The sequence below is a fragment of the Dicentrarchus labrax genome, unplaced genomic scaffold (genome assembly GCF_905237075.1).
Source record: "Dicentrarchus labrax unplaced genomic scaffold, dlabrax2021, whole genome shotgun sequence".
Classification (NCBI taxonomy): Eukaryota; Metazoa; Chordata; class Actinopteri; family Moronidae; genus Dicentrarchus; species Dicentrarchus labrax.
In genome coordinates, this window is record NW_026136853.1 from 125,628 (window position 1) to 145,291 (window position 19,664).

At 42.9% G+C, this 19,664-nt stretch overlaps 2 pseudogenes; both read right to left on the reverse strand.

Moving 5' to 3' along the window:
* Positions 1–251: 251 nt before the first annotated feature.
* Positions 252–2,622, reverse strand: LOC127360143 (tripartite motif-containing protein 16-like protein; annotated as a pseudogene).
* Positions 2,623–3,390: 768 nt separating this feature from the next.
* Positions 3,391–4,062, reverse strand: LOC127360141 (T cell receptor alpha variable 38-2/delta variable 8-like; annotated as a pseudogene).
* Positions 4,063–19,664: the final 15,602 nt, after the last annotated feature.

The following is a 19,664-nucleotide window of genomic DNA, read 5'->3' on the forward strand; positions in this document are numbered from 1 at the left end:
AGAATGAATGGACACCCACATGGTCGATTAATTCCTGATAGTAGACACATTGTCAGACATTATCCTTTACAGAAACCAGCCATTCAATCCCATACCATTGAAGTTTAACAGTGTGTGACTCCCTCTAGTGGATGTTGTGGAGTATTCTGTTGTCTTTGGTTTTTGTACAGAGTTTTGGTGTTTCCTGTCACTGTGGGCCTCACAGCACAGTAGTACAGAGCAGAGTCTGTCACTGCAGCAGAGGAGATCTGCAGATCCATTTGGGTTTTATCCTCACTCACTGTAACTGACAGTCTAGAGGTTGTTGCATTTTGTGTTCCAAAGTGAAAGATGAGGAACTCTGGTGGTTTTCCTGGATATTGTCGATACCAGAAGAAATAATCAGTGCCATCAGCTTGTTTGTAGTATTTGTAAAAACATTTGGTCTGCCAAAGAAATAAATGAAAATGTAATAAAATCTCCTTTTTTGTTGTGTTTTTGTTTACAAATGTACAAAATATCTACGATAAAGGAAGGTCTTGTGCTTTCTCTCACTCATGCAGTGGAAGAGAAACACCACAGAAATACATGAATACAAATATTCAATAAACATTTAGAGCACAGAGAAGTTTACATTTTAAATCAGAAAAATGTGAGTTCAGTTAAAGAAAAGTTGTTATGGGCAGTTGGAGCCTCCATGGCTAAACAGACACAGGAAGGACCGCCATCTAAACATTCACAGAACAACAAATGAGAAGATGTGAAAGTACCGCCCATAATGTTTGATTGACAGGTGATCTCTATGCAGTAAAGAAATACTACAACAATCAGCTCTCAGCAACAAAGAGGAAGAGAACATATGTTTCAGACTTAAAACTCAGAACTGAACTCCTAAATGACTTCTGCCTAATTGAGTTTACAGAACTCAGCAGAGACTCCATAATTGAAAAGCCAAAACCCAGCATAGAGAGGTTGAGTGAATGTGGTCTGGACTCTGTGGAGGAGAGTCATGGTTTTAGAGATGCTGTTGAAGGAAAGAATACCTGCACTGTGATCCAGGTACACTCCAACTCTGGAGGACTGAGGACCTGAGATGGAAGTTGGGACATTGTTGTACCAAAAGCTTTTACTATTTTTGTCACATGCAAACGCCCAAGATTTGTTATTTTGTCCAAATCCACTCCACTTCTTGGTTCTGCTGATATTCTTGTATGCGACTGCTACATAACCTCCTTCCCCTGTCCACTCCACCTCCCAGTAACAACGTCCAGTTAGACTCTCTCTACTCAGGACCTGAAACCAATAAGTGAATCTGTCTGGGTCACTAAAATAAGACTGTTGTTGGCCCATGACTGTTGCTTTTCTGTTCCCCTCAGATAATAACAGACATCTGTGTGCTGTGTATGGATCCAGTGTGAGTTCCCATGAATATTGTAAGAATCCAGCTCTGGTCTTGGGCTCTGGTTGTGGCAGTAAAACATCCACTTCAGTCACTGTCAGTGAGACGTTTGTCCATTTCTCTCTCAGAACGTCCTGTAGTTTATCACTGAGCTCTGACACAGCCGCTGTCACATCCTCAAAGTACCTCAGAGGACGGATATTGATGCTGGATGTAGATCCACTGAGTGCTGACAGTGAGGGGTAGTTGTGTAGAAACTGGTTGTGGTCCTCTGTGTGTGACAGCTTCTTCATCTCAGCGTCTTTCCTCTTCAGCTCAGTGATCTCCTGCTCCATCTTCTCCTGAAGCTCTTTGACTCGACTCACTTCAGTTTCCTGCTGGGATCTGACCTGCTGCTTCACATCGGAGCTTCTTTTCTCCATGAGACGGATCAGCTGAGTGAAGATCTTCTCACTGTCCTCCACTGCTTTATCAGCAGAGCGATTGATAGCCTCCACCTGCTGTTGAAGCTCCTTCACATCTTTCTCTCTGTCCTGGATTCTCTGCTGGATGTTTAGTCGACTCACCTCGAGCTCTCTCTCTGCCTCTCAGTCCTTTCTGCTGCAGCTGAGACTGTGTCATGGCCTTTATGTTCATCCACAGAGCAGAGATAACAGATACACTGCTGATCAGTACGGCAGAACATCTTCATCACCTCATCATGACATGTTCTCCTGGAGCTTCTTGGAGGGGTCCACCAGCTTGTGTTTCTTTAATGGAGTCACATCATAATGAGGCTGGAGGTGTTTCTCACAGTAAGAAACCAGACAGACCAGACAAGACTTGAGGGCTTTCAGTTTTCTCCCAGTGCAGAAATCACAGGACACATCTTCAGGTCCAGCATAGCAGAGATCAGCAGGAGCAGCTTGGAGTCCAGTCTTCTTCAGTTCCTCCACTAAATCCGCTAACAATGTGTTTTTCTTCAGGACAGGTCTCAGTGTGAACGTCTGCCTACACTGAGGGCAGCTGTAGATTTTCTTCTCATCTGCTTCATCCCAGAAGCTTGTAATACAGTTCATGCAGTAACTGTGTTGACAGGGAGTAGTTACCGGATCTTTTAATAGATCCAGACAGATCGAACAACAGAAGGTTTTCTGGTCCAGCTGATCTCCTTTCTGTGCCATTTCACCTCTCAGTAGCAACGGCTGCCTGAGTTTCACTTTCTTAGAACTGAAACTAGTTTGAGCTCTGATCTAAACAGCATGTGTTTCTGCAGCGAATGGGGGCCTGCCAGCTCTCACGCTGCACCACATGTTAGTTACACCCATCCTCTAACTGTAGATCTGAAGAGGAGGGAACAAGGAAATATGTGAACAGAGTGGGGCTTATTGTGTTTGAGAGCAGGAAGAAGAGGGATGTGTAATCGAGCTTGGATTCATTCCAGGAAGAGGAGCGGTTTGAGAGAGAAACTGTGTGTTTAAAACCCCAATTCTCATTTGAAAGTCCAATACTGATAATTGTTATTTATAATAATAAATATTATTATAATATTAAAATAATATAATTGATATCTTATATAAGGAGTACGGTCTAGACCTGCTCTATTTGGAAAAGTGTACTGAGATAACCCCTGTTATGATTTAGTACTATACAAATAAAATTGAATTGAATTGAATTAGACATCTTCCTTACACCCTTCTAGGACCAACATCAGTCATGCAAGTGGGAGAAATTGGTAAACTGATTAGATATCAGATTAACATTGCACTGTTTCATCCAGACAGTCACTGAGCAATACGGTCAACATGCAAAGAAACATGTTGTTTTAATTAAAGTAATTAGTGATCATTATACCGACTTGTTAGCTAAGCTTTTCAAGCATTTATTGATTGTTTTAAGCAGAAAGACTAGAATATAGTACACAATCTTATTCATTCTTATTTGTGTGTGAAATTATTTTGAATTTTTTACATTTGGAAAGTTTTATGTTTTAATGTTTAATTAAGGAGCTCAATATGATAGTTAACCTGCAATTTTTAATGTCACATCAGCATTTGCTGTTACATTCAATTATGATAAGTTATTGTTGACATAAATAATATCCCTCAAAAACAGTGTGTGACTCCCTCTAGTGGATGTTGTGGAGTATTCTGTTGTCTTTGCTCCAAAGGTTTTTGTACAGAGTTTTGGTGTTTCCTGTCACTGTGGGCTGCAGAGCACAGTAGTACACAGCAGAGTCAGACAGCTGAAGCTTCTGGATCTTCAGAGGAACTGATCTTGAGGTTGAATCCAGTGTGGATGAAAATCTTTTCTTAAATTCGTCTGCTATGTTCCCTTCATCCCCTTTATAACGCATCAGTATGAATTTGGGGCGTTGTTTCCATCCTGTTTGTACCAGAAGAGATAATCATTTGGTGAACTGCTGTTATATTGACAGTCAAGTGTTACTTCCTCTCCTTCAGTCGCAGTCACATCTCCTTTTGGTTGCAGCACGTTGTCTCTTTGTGCTCTGCATTCTGTAAAACAGCAACAAACAGGATCAGTGTGCTGTTAAAGAATCATGTCAATGTTGGATTGATATCACAGAAACAGAGTTGTGTTCATACCAAGGCACAGAGCAGCCAGCAACACTGAGATGAACAGAGGCTGCGTCATATCTGCAGTGTTGAGTAACTGTGAGCTACAGCAAGTAGAAAGAAGGCTGTGATCTCTCTGTTTAGCCTTCATCAACACTAAGTTGGTGGATTAGAAGGAGGAGCCTGATCACACTGACAGGCCTCATTCACAGCCCTGTCTTATATGATTACAAATCAACAAACAGTCCATCATTTACTGCAGTTCAATCAGATGGAAAACAAAACTGAATAAAAATGGTAAAGACCAGAAACTGTAAAGGTGGACTTCTGCTGAGAAATATTCAGACTGTACCCAGCCCAGCTGGTAACAGATCAGCTCAGTATGCTCAGTATATGACTGAATATTTGAGCTATAAAATACTGGACCCAGTCTGACCTGGTAAATGTTGGGAACAAATAGACATTTTGTTGGAATGAAACAATGTATGATAAATGCACTTTAGATACATAATTCAGGTCACAAATTGATTTATTTAAAAGTTTGTATGTTAGACACGTTGTTGTTCAGATGTCACATATTACTCATTTTAATTTTCAGTGTTGATTTATTTGTTTCCATGGTGTCTTGTGTTTGAAGCATCATCCAGTTGGTTTGTCATTGATGTGGATTTGCTGCTCATGTGAATCCTCCCACAGTGTTTCATTAGCAGCTGTAACCACAGTGACTCTGATAAAACAGGAATTAGCAGAATCCATCTGATATGAAGCTGTGGTTTGAATACCACTTCCCTCCTCTTTGAAGAGTAGTCAGATATCTGTGTTCAGGTTTTTGTACAGCCTCTTCTACACTTTGTATCACTGTGTTTCTAGAGCACAGTAGTAGAGAGCTGTGTCTGCCAGGGTTAGTTTTCTGATGGTCAGGTCAGTTGATGAACCTGTTGTTTTAGATTTATATCGTTTATCTGGAATGTATTCATCACCTGTGTAATCTTTTGCTCCTTTCCAGAGTATAAACTGAGGAGCCTGAAGGTCAGAATGTCTGTACCAGTGAAGGACAATATTGCTGTCAGTTGTCTCATATCGACATTTGAGTGTGACAGATTCTCCTTCTCTTCCACTGACTTTATCTCCTACAGGAGAGATTGTGTCTCCAGCTATTAGTCCTGGAAAAAGTGGAGAAAATGAAGCCATTAGACTAACATTGTTCATGAGGCTGAGAGGAGAAGACAGTGGAAAATATCAAGTGTACAGTGTTACTCTGTGGACAGAAACAGCTCAACTGTTGAGAGATTTCTGCTCTGAACTCCAGTTTCCATCAATCTTTAGAAAAGAATAAAAACATGTTGTGCTTTCTATCTTACCAAAGAAAAGAGCAGCAAGAATAATCCACAGCCAATGTTCCATCTCTACAACAAGGTTTAAATCAACAGGAGAAACTAGCTGATGTTCAACATTCAGTGTGACAATTGTTCTCTTCACAGCAGCAGTTATTATTGACAGAATGGTTGAACACAGTGCAGAAGTAGTGCACCGCCTACTTGATAATGTCGCCCTCTAGTGGAGCTAAAAAGTTGAGTCCAACAGTGTGGAAAAAAGGCTTCCAGCAGCTTGTCAGTGTGTCAGCTTGTGTTTTTGTACAGAGACTGTGGGTTTGCTGTCACTGTGGGCCTCACAGCACAGTAGTACAGAGCAGAGTCTGTCACTGCAGCAGAGGAGATCTGCAGATCCATTTGGGTTTTATCCTCAGTCACTGTAACTGACAGTCTAGAGACTGTGATTAGACATTAATGTTCCTGATTCCTGAGATGTAGAGATGAGGAACTGTGGTGGTTTTCCAATTTATTGTTGATACCAGAAGAAATAATCAGTGCCATCAGCTTGTTTGTAGTATGTGTAGGACAGAGTAACAGTGCTGTCTTCTAAACTGGACTCTTGTTTCTTGACTGCAGTGAGTTCTTCACAGCTGACACCTAAAGGAAGAGATAACTCTGTAACTTTATGATCTAAAGGTTTTTATCAATGAAGCTCTTTTAATGTTAATGATCTCACCTACCTCTTATTGTGAGCAGAAACAAAGTCACAAACAGACTGAAGTTCACTGACAGCATCTTAAAGATAAAGACAATCTGTCTGTTTTTTGGATGAAACACCACTGTGAAAGTTTCTGTCTTTTCTGTACTTGAGTCTCAGTTTTGCTCCTCCCTTAATCCCTCCCTCCTTCCTCTCACAACTCTGACAAATAGTGTGTTTGTCACTGCTGTGCTGCTGTTATTCACTAAATGCCATCATTTCCATCAGGTAACAAGTAGCTGATAAGGTCACACTGATTGACACTTTACAGCACGTGAAGGTCCTGACTGAGTTACATTTTTAGTCCGACGATATACTACTGTTCATTTACACATGACAACCATATTCATTACTTATTAAATACTTTACACAAACATTATTACATTAGAGTCACATTTGAGGAAAAATTACATCATGGGTACTTAACAAAAATAGATCACCTACACTTTTTTTATAGGAAGATGTTTTGCTTCTATCACATTCAAAGAAAAGAAAAAGGAAACATTATTTCATCATTGTACAACTTTAGTCAGCTGATGATGAAAGGGAAGCTCAGTGTAAAATATTATACCCAGACTAATACTGTACTGTTGGTTAATTTCAACGGAAAGCTTAGCAAAATTCAATTGTATAAAGGTCTGAAACAGCAACACTTTACACATAATAATATGGTAATAATAATAATAATAATAAGAAAATAAATAATAATAAAAACTACATAATTACCCATTTTAAACAATCGATTGATGGGTTTAATGGGTTCGCTAATATTACTAATTTATAAAAGATCTGGAACATTTCGTAGACCTAATGTCAAACTAGCTCAGAAAGTTTTCCATGGTCGGGATGCAAACCTTTGACCAAGCACCGAATGCAACATCTTGAGTCATGAACTCAAACCACTCAATTACTGATCAACCTGCAAGACCTGAGAGAAGAAGCAAGATAATAAAAATGAGAGAGGTCAAGGTCCTAATTGTTAAACATGGCCTCTGTCCTGTATCTGCCCTGTCCTCTGTAACTTAGTTTCTTGTCAAATTACTCGTCAAATCTTTATGACCTGTCTCTGACGATGTTTAGTGATAAATGATTGAACCCCCTTAAACTAAAATAAATAAATGAAGATTCAAGATTTAGATTCGGCGTTTTTTCCCAAGGGAAATTGCTGTGCAACGTTCAATTCAATTTATTCATTTATTTGTATAGCGCCAATTCATAACAGAATTATCTGGTTTTAATAGAGCAGTCTAGCCGAACTCTTTATAACATTAATTACAGAGACCCAACAGTACCACCATGAGCAAGACCTTGGAGACAAGGGCAAGGAAAAACTGCCTGTTAAAAGGCAGAAACCTAGGACAGATCCTTCGGCTCTAGGTGGGTGGTCGTCTGTCTCGACCAGTTGGGGTGAGAGAGAGAGAGAGAGAGAGAGAGGGGACACAGACAGAGACAGACAGACAGACAGACAGACAGAGAGACAGAGAGACAGACAGGTGCACAGCAGCAACAGTATTGGTAATGGCAATAGTTGAATAGAAATAATACAAGTAATACAAGAGCAAGAAAATAAAACAAGTAACTAAATGCAACAATGCCACAAAAATGACAGTTAACGTAGGTATATATGATATAAAACAATACGCACTGTGCAGTTAGCCGCATACATTTAAATAAAATAAGTACAACTAAATATAGTGAGGGGTTGTTTAAAGTGATAAACAGTGATAAAGTGATACAATTGTATCAGCATAGTACACACAAGATAAAGTGACAAAGTGATATGATGGGTAAAAATGATAAAGTGACAAAGTGACATTGTTCAGGGCACAGTGTCTCCACTGTCCCTCTCACGACCGGAGGTAGATGAGTTATACAGTCTGATGGCCACAGGAAGAAAAGACTTCCTCTGGCGTTCAGTGTTACACCGGGGGGGAATGAGTCTGTTGCTGAAGGTGCTTCTGCTCGAGGTTAGCACCTGGTGGAGAGGGTGATTGTTGTTGTCCAGGATACTGTGCAGTTTACACAGCATCCTCCTCTCAGACACCACCACCAAAGAGTCCAGTTGGAGCCCCAGGATGGAGCCAGCCTTCCTGGTGATCCTGCTGATCTTCTTGGCGTCTGCTGCCCTCAGCCTGCTGATAATAAAATTAAGTAATTAATATCATGATTGTTAGTATTATATGAAACAAATAGAGAGTACAGACCTATGACCTGTATCTACAGCACTTACCTATGTAACAATAATTTGGATACAATTTTATGAAATGTTACACACATGTACATGACTTTATGTATAACATTTCCCTTATTTTGTGCTGTATCTTTACTGCTTCACTACTTCATTCAGATATATATAGATTATTATATCTGAAAGGTATAATCCTTTCTATTTTAGTGTTACCTTTGTTACCTTGATAACATTTCATTTCCAATGCAGTGTCAGGAGTTTCATTTCTAAAGCTTTCCATCTCAGTCCTGTCAGACCGTATTATCACATACCACTGTAGTTTGCCAGTGTGTGTAGTGAAGACACTGGCAGTATACTGTATCTGGCATTAGTTCTGGGGCTATCACTGAGTTCACACTCGGGTGCCGGCCAGAACACCAACTTAAGGCCAATTCACTTTCAGAGGGTCCAAATGAAGAGGCAGGTGATGGATAGTGCAGGTGTTTAATACTCTCTTTCAATGAGGTCATGTGGTTTTCTATATCAAATGAACAATAACAAATACACAAATAAATAAAGGATAAAGCTCTTAATCACTAATAAACATGATAAAGGAGTACTGAAATTACTACATCTCCTTTTGCCTCTAATTACCACTATCACAGTCCTGAAACACACTTCCCTGACTTACTAGCATATTAACACACATATAAACAACATCACATGGTAATATTTACGTAACGCTCACTGTAAACATTACACTAGCGAGTCGGAGCAATAACAATAACAACACGTGACGTGACGTACACTCGATCAGAGACAACTAGCTTAAACAGTGATCACATGGTAAGTGTGAAAGCTACCCATCAGAACAACAGAAATAAGGAAATAATCTATAGCTGCAGCAACGTAAATACAGTACATCAACAATATATCCGGACATATTCACTTTTCATCCACGCACAGACCACTTGCCGTGACGTTAATTAACTGTTAATCCACACACACACCTCTCTGACCGAGCGCCATCAGTTACACTACATAACCAGCAGGGGGGGGGCTATATGAGCTGACCAACACTACATCTATAAAACATCACAAACTAAACATAATATGTCCCAACTTTGGGGCCTTTTCTACAGTGTGTGACTCCCTCTAGTGGATGTTGTGGAGTATTCTGTTGTCTTTGCTCCAAAGGTTTTTGTACAGAGTTTTGGTGTTTCCTGTCACTGTGGGCTGCAGAGCACAGTAGTACACAGCAGAGTCAGACAGCTGAAGCTTCTGGATCTTCAGAGGAACTGATGGTTTGTTGATTGTAGCATGTAAATCTTTCCTTCGGGAAGTCAGCAGCATTATCTTCTGTTCCAAAAGTATCAGCGGCGCAAAATATACACAGGAAAGTCACTGACTTCCTGTTTGTACCAGAACAAATATGCAGTTGTGGAAACACTGGCCTCAAATGTACATCCAAGTGTAACTGTCTCTCCTTCAGCAGCAATGACATCTCCTGGTGGCTGGGTCACTCTGTCTTCTCCTTTACACTCTGGGGAAGAAGAGAACATGCAGAGGAAGAGATGAATCAATAAAGATGATTGATTAAAGGAGAACAATCAGTAGGTTTAAAGAGTTACCTAGCCAGAGAGTCAGAATCAGGATGTTTCTCAGCCAGTGTTTCATGTCTGCAGTGAGAGGGGAGGAGAGAGAGGAAGAACATTGATACTTTTCACATCATTGGTCCTTCCTCTTATCATCTGTTGAGGAACTCTCAACATTTACATCTCATTTATATTCAGCAGTGAAATATCTCAGAAACTGCCAAATGGATTGTCATGAACATTTATCCAGATATTCATTCGTTCACAGAGGATGATGGATTCCCTTCAACTGAAGACACAGTTGAAGTTAATATGAGACTTCAGCAGTGAGATCCAGTGGGTTTCTTCCAAAGTTTAAGACTTTTAACATGAAATTGCCTCTGCACAAAAAGATTTAGATGGTATCTTTTTTGTATAACTCAGACTGCTGAATCATCATATTACCTTGAACTGAACTTTGGAATATACAGTGGGTACGGAAAGTATTCAGACCCCTTTAAATTTTTCACTCTTTGTTTCATTGCAGCCATTTGCTAAAATCAAAAAAGTTCATTTTATCTCTCATTAATGTACACTCAGCACCCCATCTTGACAGAAAAAAACAGAAATGTAGAAATTTTTGCAAATTTATTAAAAAAGAAAAACTGAAATATCACATGGTCATAAGTATTCAGACCCTTTGCTGTGACACTCATATTTAACTCACATGCTGTCCATTTCTTCTGATCCTCCTTGAGATGGTCCTGCTCCTTCATTGGAGTCTAGCTGTGTTTAATTAAACTGATTGGACTTGTTTAGGAAAGGCACACACCTGTCTATATAAGACCTTACAGCTCACAGTGCATGTCAGAGCAAATGAGAATCATGAGGTCGAAGGAACTGCCCAAGGAGCTCAGAGACAGAATTGTGGCAAGGCACAGATCTGGCCAAGGTTACAAAAGAATTTCTGCAGCACTCAAGGTTCCTAAGAGCACAGTGGCCTCCATAATCCTTAAATGGAAGAAGTTTGGGATGACCAGAACTCTTCCTAGACCTGGCCGTCCAGCCAAACTGAGCAATCGTGGGAGAAGAGCCTTGGTGAGAGAGGTAAAGAAGAACCCAAAGATCAGTGTGGCTGAGCTCCAGAGATGCAGTAGGGAGATGGGAGAAAGGTCCACAAAGTCAACTATCACTGCAGCCCTGCACCAGTCGGGGCTTTATGGCAGAGTGGCCCGACGGAAGCCTCTCCTCAGTGCAAGACATATGAAAGCCCGCATAGAGTTTGCCAAAAAACACATGAAGGACTCCCAGACTATGAGAAATAAGATTCTCTGTTCTGATGAGACCAAGATTGAACTTTTGGCGTTAATTCTAAGCGGTACGTGTGGAGAAAACCAGGCACTGCTCATCACCTGCCCAATACAATCCCAACAGTGAAACATGGTGGTGGCAGCATCAGGCTATGGGGATGTTTTTCAGCTGCAGGGACAGGACGAATGGTTGCAACTGAAGGAAAGATGAATGCGGCCAAGTACAGAGATATCCTGGAAGAAAACCTCGTCCAGAGTGCTCAGGACCTCAGACTGGGCCGAAGGTTCACCTTCCAACAAGACAATAACCCTAAGCACACAGCTAAAATAACAAAGGAGTGGCTTCGGAACAACTCTGTGACCATTCTTGACTGGCCCAGCCAGAGCCCTGACCTAAACCCAATTGAGCATCTCTGGAGAGATCTGAAAATGGCTGTCCACCAATGTTCACCATCCAACCTGACAGAACTGGAGAGGATCTGCAAGGAAGACTGGCAGAGGGGGGCGGCTGTGGCTCAGAGGCAGAGCAGGTCGTTCCTCAATCGGAAGGTTGTGGGTTCGATCCCCGGCTCCTGGTGCCACACGTCGAAGTATCCTTGAGCAAGATACTGAACCCCGAATTGCTCCTGATGCCATGCATCGGTGTGTGAGTGTGTATGAATGTTAGTTTCTGTTCGATGGACTTTGCCATCACTGAGTGAATGTGTGTGAAAGGGTGAATGTGGCACGTAGTGTAAAAGCGCTTTGAGTGGTCGGAAGACTAGAAAGGCACTATACAAGTACAGGTCCATTTACCATTTACCAGAGGATCCCCAAATCCAGGTGTGAAAAACTTGTTGCATCATTCCTAAGAAGACTCATGGCTGTACTAGCTCAAAAGGGTGCGTCTACTCAATACTGAGCAAAGGGTCTGAATACTTATGACCATGTGATATTTCAGTTTTTCTTTTTTAATAAATTTGCAAAAATTTCTACATTTCTGTTTTTTTCTGTCAAGATGGGGTGCTGAGTGTACATTAATGAGAAATAAAATGAACTTTTTTGATTTTAGCAAATGGCTGCAATGAAACAAAGAGTGAAAAATTTAAAGGGGTCTGAATACTTTTCGTACCCACTGTATTTCTGTTAGTGATGGCTCGGTCGCGAACGATCCGGCTCTTAGAGCTGGCTCTTTGAAGTGAACTACGGGAGCCGGCTCCTGATTGGGAGCCAGATCCGGATTTTTTTTCCAGATTTTCACGTTTTTTCCTGTTAAAGCCACGTGATTGGTCAAGATGTGTGGCGGCAGGAGGGGGAGGGAGGGGTTACAGACACACACGGCACAGTGAGCATGTGAACCGGTGGGAGGGAGATGTGAGAGCGAGAGACCTTGGCGCTACATAGACAGAGACTAAACACTGGAAAGGGCGAGGAAAATGAGTGACAGGAAACGTAGTAAAGTTTGGACACATTTTAATGTGATAGTTCAAAGGCAGAGTGTACACTTTGCAAAGTTAAACATTTCATATCAAGCAGCTTTTTGTCTAATTAAGATGGGTCTTTGTTTTTGTGTTTTTATAATTTATTTTTGTAGCACTCTGTTCCATGTTGAGTATATTAATTAATCCATATAAATACTAAACATTTGATATAATGCATGTATTTACATTAGATATTCATTTTACACATAATTTGGTAATAAATTAATTTAAGCAAAAAAAAATATGAGGAGCCACTAGGGAGCCGAAAGAGCCGGCTCTTTTTAGTGAGCTGAGCCAAAGGAGCCGGTTCTCTAAAAAGAGCCGGAATTCCCATCACTAATTTCTGTACAGAACGAGGACTATGGAGTTTGCTCCCCATCACTAGGATGGAATTCACATCAGGAAAATATCTTTTAAAGACCAGTATGAACAGGAGGAATGATTACAGAAAGAATCATGTTTTAATGTACATATGAACATGTGAATGTTGTTTTAAGACAGACTGTTAACTGAATAACTATTTATTTTATCACTGGATCTTATTATCAGTGTCCACTTGATGGGGCTGTTGTTCAGTAAAAGCAGAAGCTGGAGTGTGTAAATCTTCAGTGAGGAGCTGTCAGGTTTTTGTACAGAGTTTTGGTGTTTCCTGTCACTGTGGGCCTCACAGCACAGTAGTACACAGCAGAGTCTGTCACTGCAGCAGAGGAGATGTTCATATCTATTTGGTTTTGCTCCACTTTAATCTTCAGTCCAGGGATTTGTTCCTGTCCTACATTTCCTGAACCAGAGTGAGAGATGAGGAACTCTGGTGGTTTTCCTGGATATTGTCGATACCAGTAGAAATAATCATCGTAACTGGCAGCTTTGTAGTATGTGTAGGACAGAGTAACAGTGCTGTCTTCTAAACTGGACTCTTCATCCTTTACTGGAGTGAGTTCTTCACAGCTGACACCTAAAGGGAGAGATAACTCTTTCATTTCGTGTTGCAAAAGACTCTTTGTAATTCAATTTCATCATCATCATGCAGAAAAAACATACCTGTTATGATGTACAGTAGAGTAATAGTAGAGAAAGTTGTGTGCAGTGACAGCATGTTGAATAAAGGTAATGTTTCTGGTTTGTGTATTGAACTCTGCTGAATATGGAAGTTCCTCTCTCTTCTATAGCTCAGTAACAGCTTAGCTCCTCCCTGAATCTCTCCGTCTCCTCTTAGATCTGTATTTTCTTCCTCCTGGTTAACAGACTGGTATAGCAGCATTGCCTAACAGCTGGAGGTGGGAAGGCTTTTGTTGTTCTATGATAACGAGTTCAAACAACACAGGTCTGATTCATACTCCTGAGTTAGAGACATTATTTCATCACAATACAACTTAAATCAGCTCATAATGAAAGAAAAACTCAGTGAATTGTATCCCCTCACTATGAGTGTGTATGTTGAACATCAATGGACATCTATGTATAGTATAAATTCACCTGGGTGACAGAATTTACAGAGCAACTAAAAAGATCTTCTAGAGTCACATCTAGATTCAGTTGTAGGAAGGTCTGGAACACGAGCACTTCAACCAACTGCCATACTGGATAATGTTTGAATCTATAATCACATATTGTTAGTAAAACAATAGTCATTTATGTTGCGTTTGAAATTGTCAAAGGACAACATATAGACAAGGTTTTAAAAAATGAGAGAACCTATGATTGGACCCTGTGGCATACCAGAAGAAATCAAAAGAGGAACTTCTTTCACAAATAAAAGAACAAAAGCAATCAAAGTCTGTGATGGCAGTCAGTTTATGGATATACTTGAATCGAAATGTATTTCAGGTCAAACTGAGAAAGATCAGTGAAACATTTTTATTTTTTATTTTATTGAAATTATTCACCTGACGTTCTATCTAAATCATTATGAAAGCCTTGAAAGACTATTTTATTTGACTTTTTTTATAGACGTGCAGTTCATATTGTATTTATTTTTTTAATATTAGATAAAATGTCAGATCCACGGTGTGTTGGTCTTAATGACCATTCATTCATTTTGTGTTTCTTGGTAAGACTTTCTTTGGCTATTTACAGTGCGTTAACGCCATCTATTGGCCACTTGCAGTAACGGCAGGTTTTGGTGTATGGTTTCTATTTCCGATGGTACTCTCGTTTTGAACGAGTTTTGTGTTCAGTCTTCCAGACCAAGTTGCGCTCTGTGTTGTGTCAATTCCTCTTACAAGTTTCTTCAAACCCCGCACAGTCGTGTTTCCCACGGGGGCAATGCCGGTGAGTAACGCTGTGTGTAATATAAGGTGTTTTATATTAGCCGTTTTCTTAAGGAAATGAATGTGTTGCTACGAAGTGTAGATTCCTTTGTTTTCCATGTAATAGCGGCTCACGCTTAGTAGAAAACGATGTATGTGTTGCATTTGGATTTGGAAATGATTGGAAAAAGGCAATATGAGCTAAAAGGTACTTTTATTTGTGTTTACAGTTTTACAGCTTGTTTTTGCACTGCCGTGTGTAAAATAAAGGAGAGGAGAAAAAGACCTCGGGATAAAGCAGCATCTCTCTTCTTTGTTCACCTCACCTGGCTGTTTATACGCGCTGGATAACTAAATACGCAAACGTTTAGCGAGGCCAGTACAGTAAAACGGCAGACCCTCGCCTGTCAAGAGGAAGACAGAACTTCAACTGCATGTGACTTGCCGAGACGTGTCCCCTGCTCCATAAGACATGGATTCTCCGACCGAAATGCAACTTCCCTCTGGTGTGACTGAAGTAGAAGCCGGTGACTGGGAGGTGAGATCAGAGCTACTTGCATCAGGCCCTGTTCGTACGCCGTCTCAACACGGATCAACATGCAGCTCTCGAAGGAGCACCGTGCTAGCAACCGCTAAAGCCAAAGCTCAAGCAGCAAGAACCAAAGCAGCCTTTTCTGAAAGGGAAATGGCACTGAAACTTCAGAAAGCTGAATCAGAACTACAAAGTGCCAAAGCAGAAGCCGAATTAGAGGCATTGCGGTGTAGAAAAGAAATGGAGGCTGCAATAGCTGAAGCAGCAGCTCTTCAAGCAGAATTAGATGACGACAACAGCCTCGGGGAACCGGGGTCAGAACTGAACCAAAGGTATTTCTCTGCACGCAACGTGCCACCGCAGAGAGACATAAAGCAAGAAAGCTATAATATTTCGCCCAACCTGCATAGCCACCTGCCTCCACCAGCATGTCCTCCAACGCAGCCAGCCATAAGACCTCCAGCACAGCAACCAGTGACATCGCCTGCACAGCTACCGACACATCCACCAGCAGAGTCCCTGAGACTGACACCAGCTCCAAGACAGTTGCCACCGCCGTCACAGGTACCACTACAGCCACAGCAGCCGTCCATGCCACCTGCTAGTCCGTATTACATGCCACTCCAAGCCAGCAACCAAGCATGGCAGAGAGGAAAAGACTATGGGCTACCCAGTCCTGCTCCACACCCTACCTCGTCTCGTCACACGCCTGCCCAAGCCCCACAGCTCCCCGACTGCTGACCTGGCGAAGCTCATCGCTAGAAACCAGATCGTCTCCACAGGGCTGACGCAGTTCGACGATAAGGCAGAGAATTACTGGGCATGGAAAGCTTCATTCTGCAATACCATAGACAATATAGGCTTGTCGGTAGCAGAAGAGACTGACCTTCTGATTAAATGGCTCGGCAAAGAGTCGTCCGAGCAAGCACGCAGGCTCAGAGCAGCCTACATCAGAGACCCCCAGGGTGGCCTCCAAGCCATCTGGCAGCGCATTGAAGAGTGCTATGGCACCCCTGAAGCCATCGAAGGGGCGCTGTTTGCCAGGCTGGAAAGCTTCCCGAAAATCTCCAACAAAGAGCCGGCCAAGCTACGTGACTTAGCCGACCTGCTACAGGAACTGTACGCAGCAAAGCAGGATGGATTTCTTCCAGGACTAACTTACCTTGACACTGCTAGGGGAGTAGCCCCAATCGTAGAAAAGCTCCCGTATAATCTACAGGAGAAGTGGATGTCCTACGGCTCTCAGATAAAGCAACAGCAACAGATTCCCTTTCCCCCATTCAGTGTGTTCGTCAACTTCATCCAGAACCAAGCCAAAGCAAGAAACGATCCCAGTTTCAGAATCACCATGCCACCTCTGCCTGCCACAAATAGAGACAAACCCAAAGGCATCCAGAGTAGAGTCAACCAGCCTGTAGCAGTCCACAAGACTCAAGTCGCCGAGTCCAACCAGAAAGGTGAGCCTGAAGCGGACTCTCTAGATCTCACCAAGCAATGCCCAATCCACAAAAAACCCCATTCATTAGGAGCATGTAGGAGCTTTAGAGACAAACTGCTAGCTGACCGTAAGCAATATCTCAGAGACAATTCCATCTGCTACCGCTGTTTTGCTTCAACCACACACATTGCAAAAAACTGTGACAAAACCATAACATGTGCAGAATGTCAGAGCATCAAGCACGTCGAAGCCCTCCACCCAGGTCCATCACCATGGAAAGCAAAGCCACCCCCACCTATGTCAGAGAACGGCAGGGAGGGCAGTGAGAACCAGCAGCTTCCAGAGACAGTCTCCTCCAAGTGCACTGAGGTATGCGGTGAGGGGATGAGTGCTAGAGGTTGCTCCAAAATATGCTTAGTTAGTGTCTACCCACAAGGCCAGAGAGAAGCAGCAACCAGAGTGTATGCTATCATTGATGAGCAAAGTAATAAATCCCTTGCACGTTCAGAATTCTTTGAGATGTTCAGCGACAATAGCACTCCATCTTCGTACACGCTCAAGACGTGTGCGGGCAGCATAGAGACTTCTGGAAGGAGAGCCTGTGGCTACATGCTGGAGTCACTGGATGAGAAGACCTGCGTCCCTCTCCCTGTCCTCATTGAATGCAATGAACTCCCGAACAACAGGTCTGAGATCCCAACACCTAGTGCAGCTTTGCATCACCCTCACCTGAGATGCTTAGCTAGTGAGATTCCCCCCTTAGACTCCAGTGCCCAGATACTGCTGTTGCTAGGGAGAGACATTTTGAGTATACACAAGATCAGAAAACAGATCAACGGCCCCGACAATGCCCCATTCGCTCAAAAGCTAGATATAGGCTGGGTGGTGATCGGCGATGTGTGCCTCGGCACAGCGCACCGCCCCTCCTCAGTCACTTCCCTCAAAACATGTGTCTTGGGAGATGGCCGCCCCAGCTACCTCACACCCTGCTCCAGTCACCTGCGTGTGAAAGACCCTCCACACAGCCACTCAGTCCTTCATGATCTTCCATCTCAGCAAGCCGCTGCCCACACTGCTCCTCTGCTGCACAGGGACGACCTGGAGTCCTCCGTCTTCCACTGCACCGACAAAGATCACCAACCTGCTCCATCCATCGACGACCTCAACTTCCTGAAGATCATGGATACTGAGGTATGTCAAGATAGCACTCAAAGCTGGGTCGCACCCCTACCTTTTCGGACTCCGAGAGAACGTCTGCCAAACAACAGAGACTATGCCATGAAAAGACTCAAGTCAGTCTGCCACACACTAGAGAAGAAACCTGCCATGAAAGAACATTACATGCAGTTCATGCAAAAGATGATTGACAGTCAGCATGCAGAGATTGCCCCAGTCCTCCGAGAAGGACAAGAAAGCTGGTATTTGCCATCCTTCGGCATCTACCATCCCAAGAAACCCGAACAGATTCGAATAGTGTTCGATTCAAGTGCTCAGTATGAAGGGATTTCACTGAACAATGTCCTGCTCAAAGGCCCAGATCTGAACAATGACCTGTTAGGCGTCCTCATCAGGTTCAGAAAAGAGAAAATTGCTGTGACTGCAGATATTCAACACATGTTTTACTGCTTTGTAGTCAAGGAGGAGCACAGAGACTACCTGAGGTTTCTGTGGTTCCGCGACAACAACTGGGACAGTGACATTGTGGACTACAGAATGCGTGTGCATGTGTTTGGCAACACACCATCTCCTGCCGTAGCAATCTACTGCCTCAGGAGAGCAGCGAAAGAAGCAGAATCTGAATTTGGCTCTGATGTCAGAGCATTCATTGAGAGAGACTTTTATGTTGACGATGCTCTTAAGTCGTTTGCAACAGAGTCCGAGGCCATAAGCGTGGTGAAGAGGGCACAGGAGTCGCTCTCCCACAACAGCCTCCGGTTGCACAAGATCACGTCAAACAGTGCAGCTGTCATGGCTGAATTCCCCCCTGAAGACCGTGCAAGCAGCATCAAAGACCTGGACTTTGCCACTGATAACGTCCCCATGCAGCGCAGCCTGGGTATCAGCTGGAACATAGTCACAGACACATTCACCTTTCAAGTACAGCGAGACGACAAGCCTTTCACACGCAGAGGCGTGCTCTCAACCATAAACAGCATCTTCGACCCGCTCGGTTTTCTCTCACCCGTCACCATACAGGGGGAGATCGTTGCTGAGAGAGCTGACCATGGAAAACGGTGAATGGGACTCGCCGTTACCTGGACACCTCCAAGCAGAGTGGGTGAGATGGAAGTCCTCCCTACAATGCCTTCAAGACATACAGATCCCCCGCTGCTACACATCTCTCTCCACCTCTGCAGCAAGCGCGAGAGAGTTGTGTGTGTTTGCGGATGCTTCAACCAAAGCAATCGCAGCAGTTGCCTACCTGAAGGTGACCGATGAAGATGAACGCTCCGAAATTGGATTTGTGCTTGGCAAAGCAAAGCTGGCACCAGTGAAAGAGACCACAATCCCCAGACTCGAACTCTGCGCAGCAGTCCTTGCTGTTGAGATAGCTGAGACTGTTGTGAGTAGCATGGTCTCACACATGAACTCTGTCACTTTCTATTCTGACAGCAAAGTCGTGTTAGGTTATATTAACAATGAGCAGAGAAGATTTTATGTTTATGTAAGCAATAGGGTCCAACGCATCAGACAAGCAACATCACCCCAACAGTGGAAGTATGTCCCCACAGAGCTCAACCCGGCCGATCATGGCTCCAGATCAGTTGCCGCTGCATCATTGAGAGACACCAATTGGCTGACCGGACCCGCCTTCCTTTCTGGTAAGCCTCCAGCTGATCATCCGTCACTGTTTGATCTAGTTGACCCAGAGTTAGACTCTGAGATCAGACCTCAGGTCGCAGTACTAGTCACTGAAACCACACAGCTCAG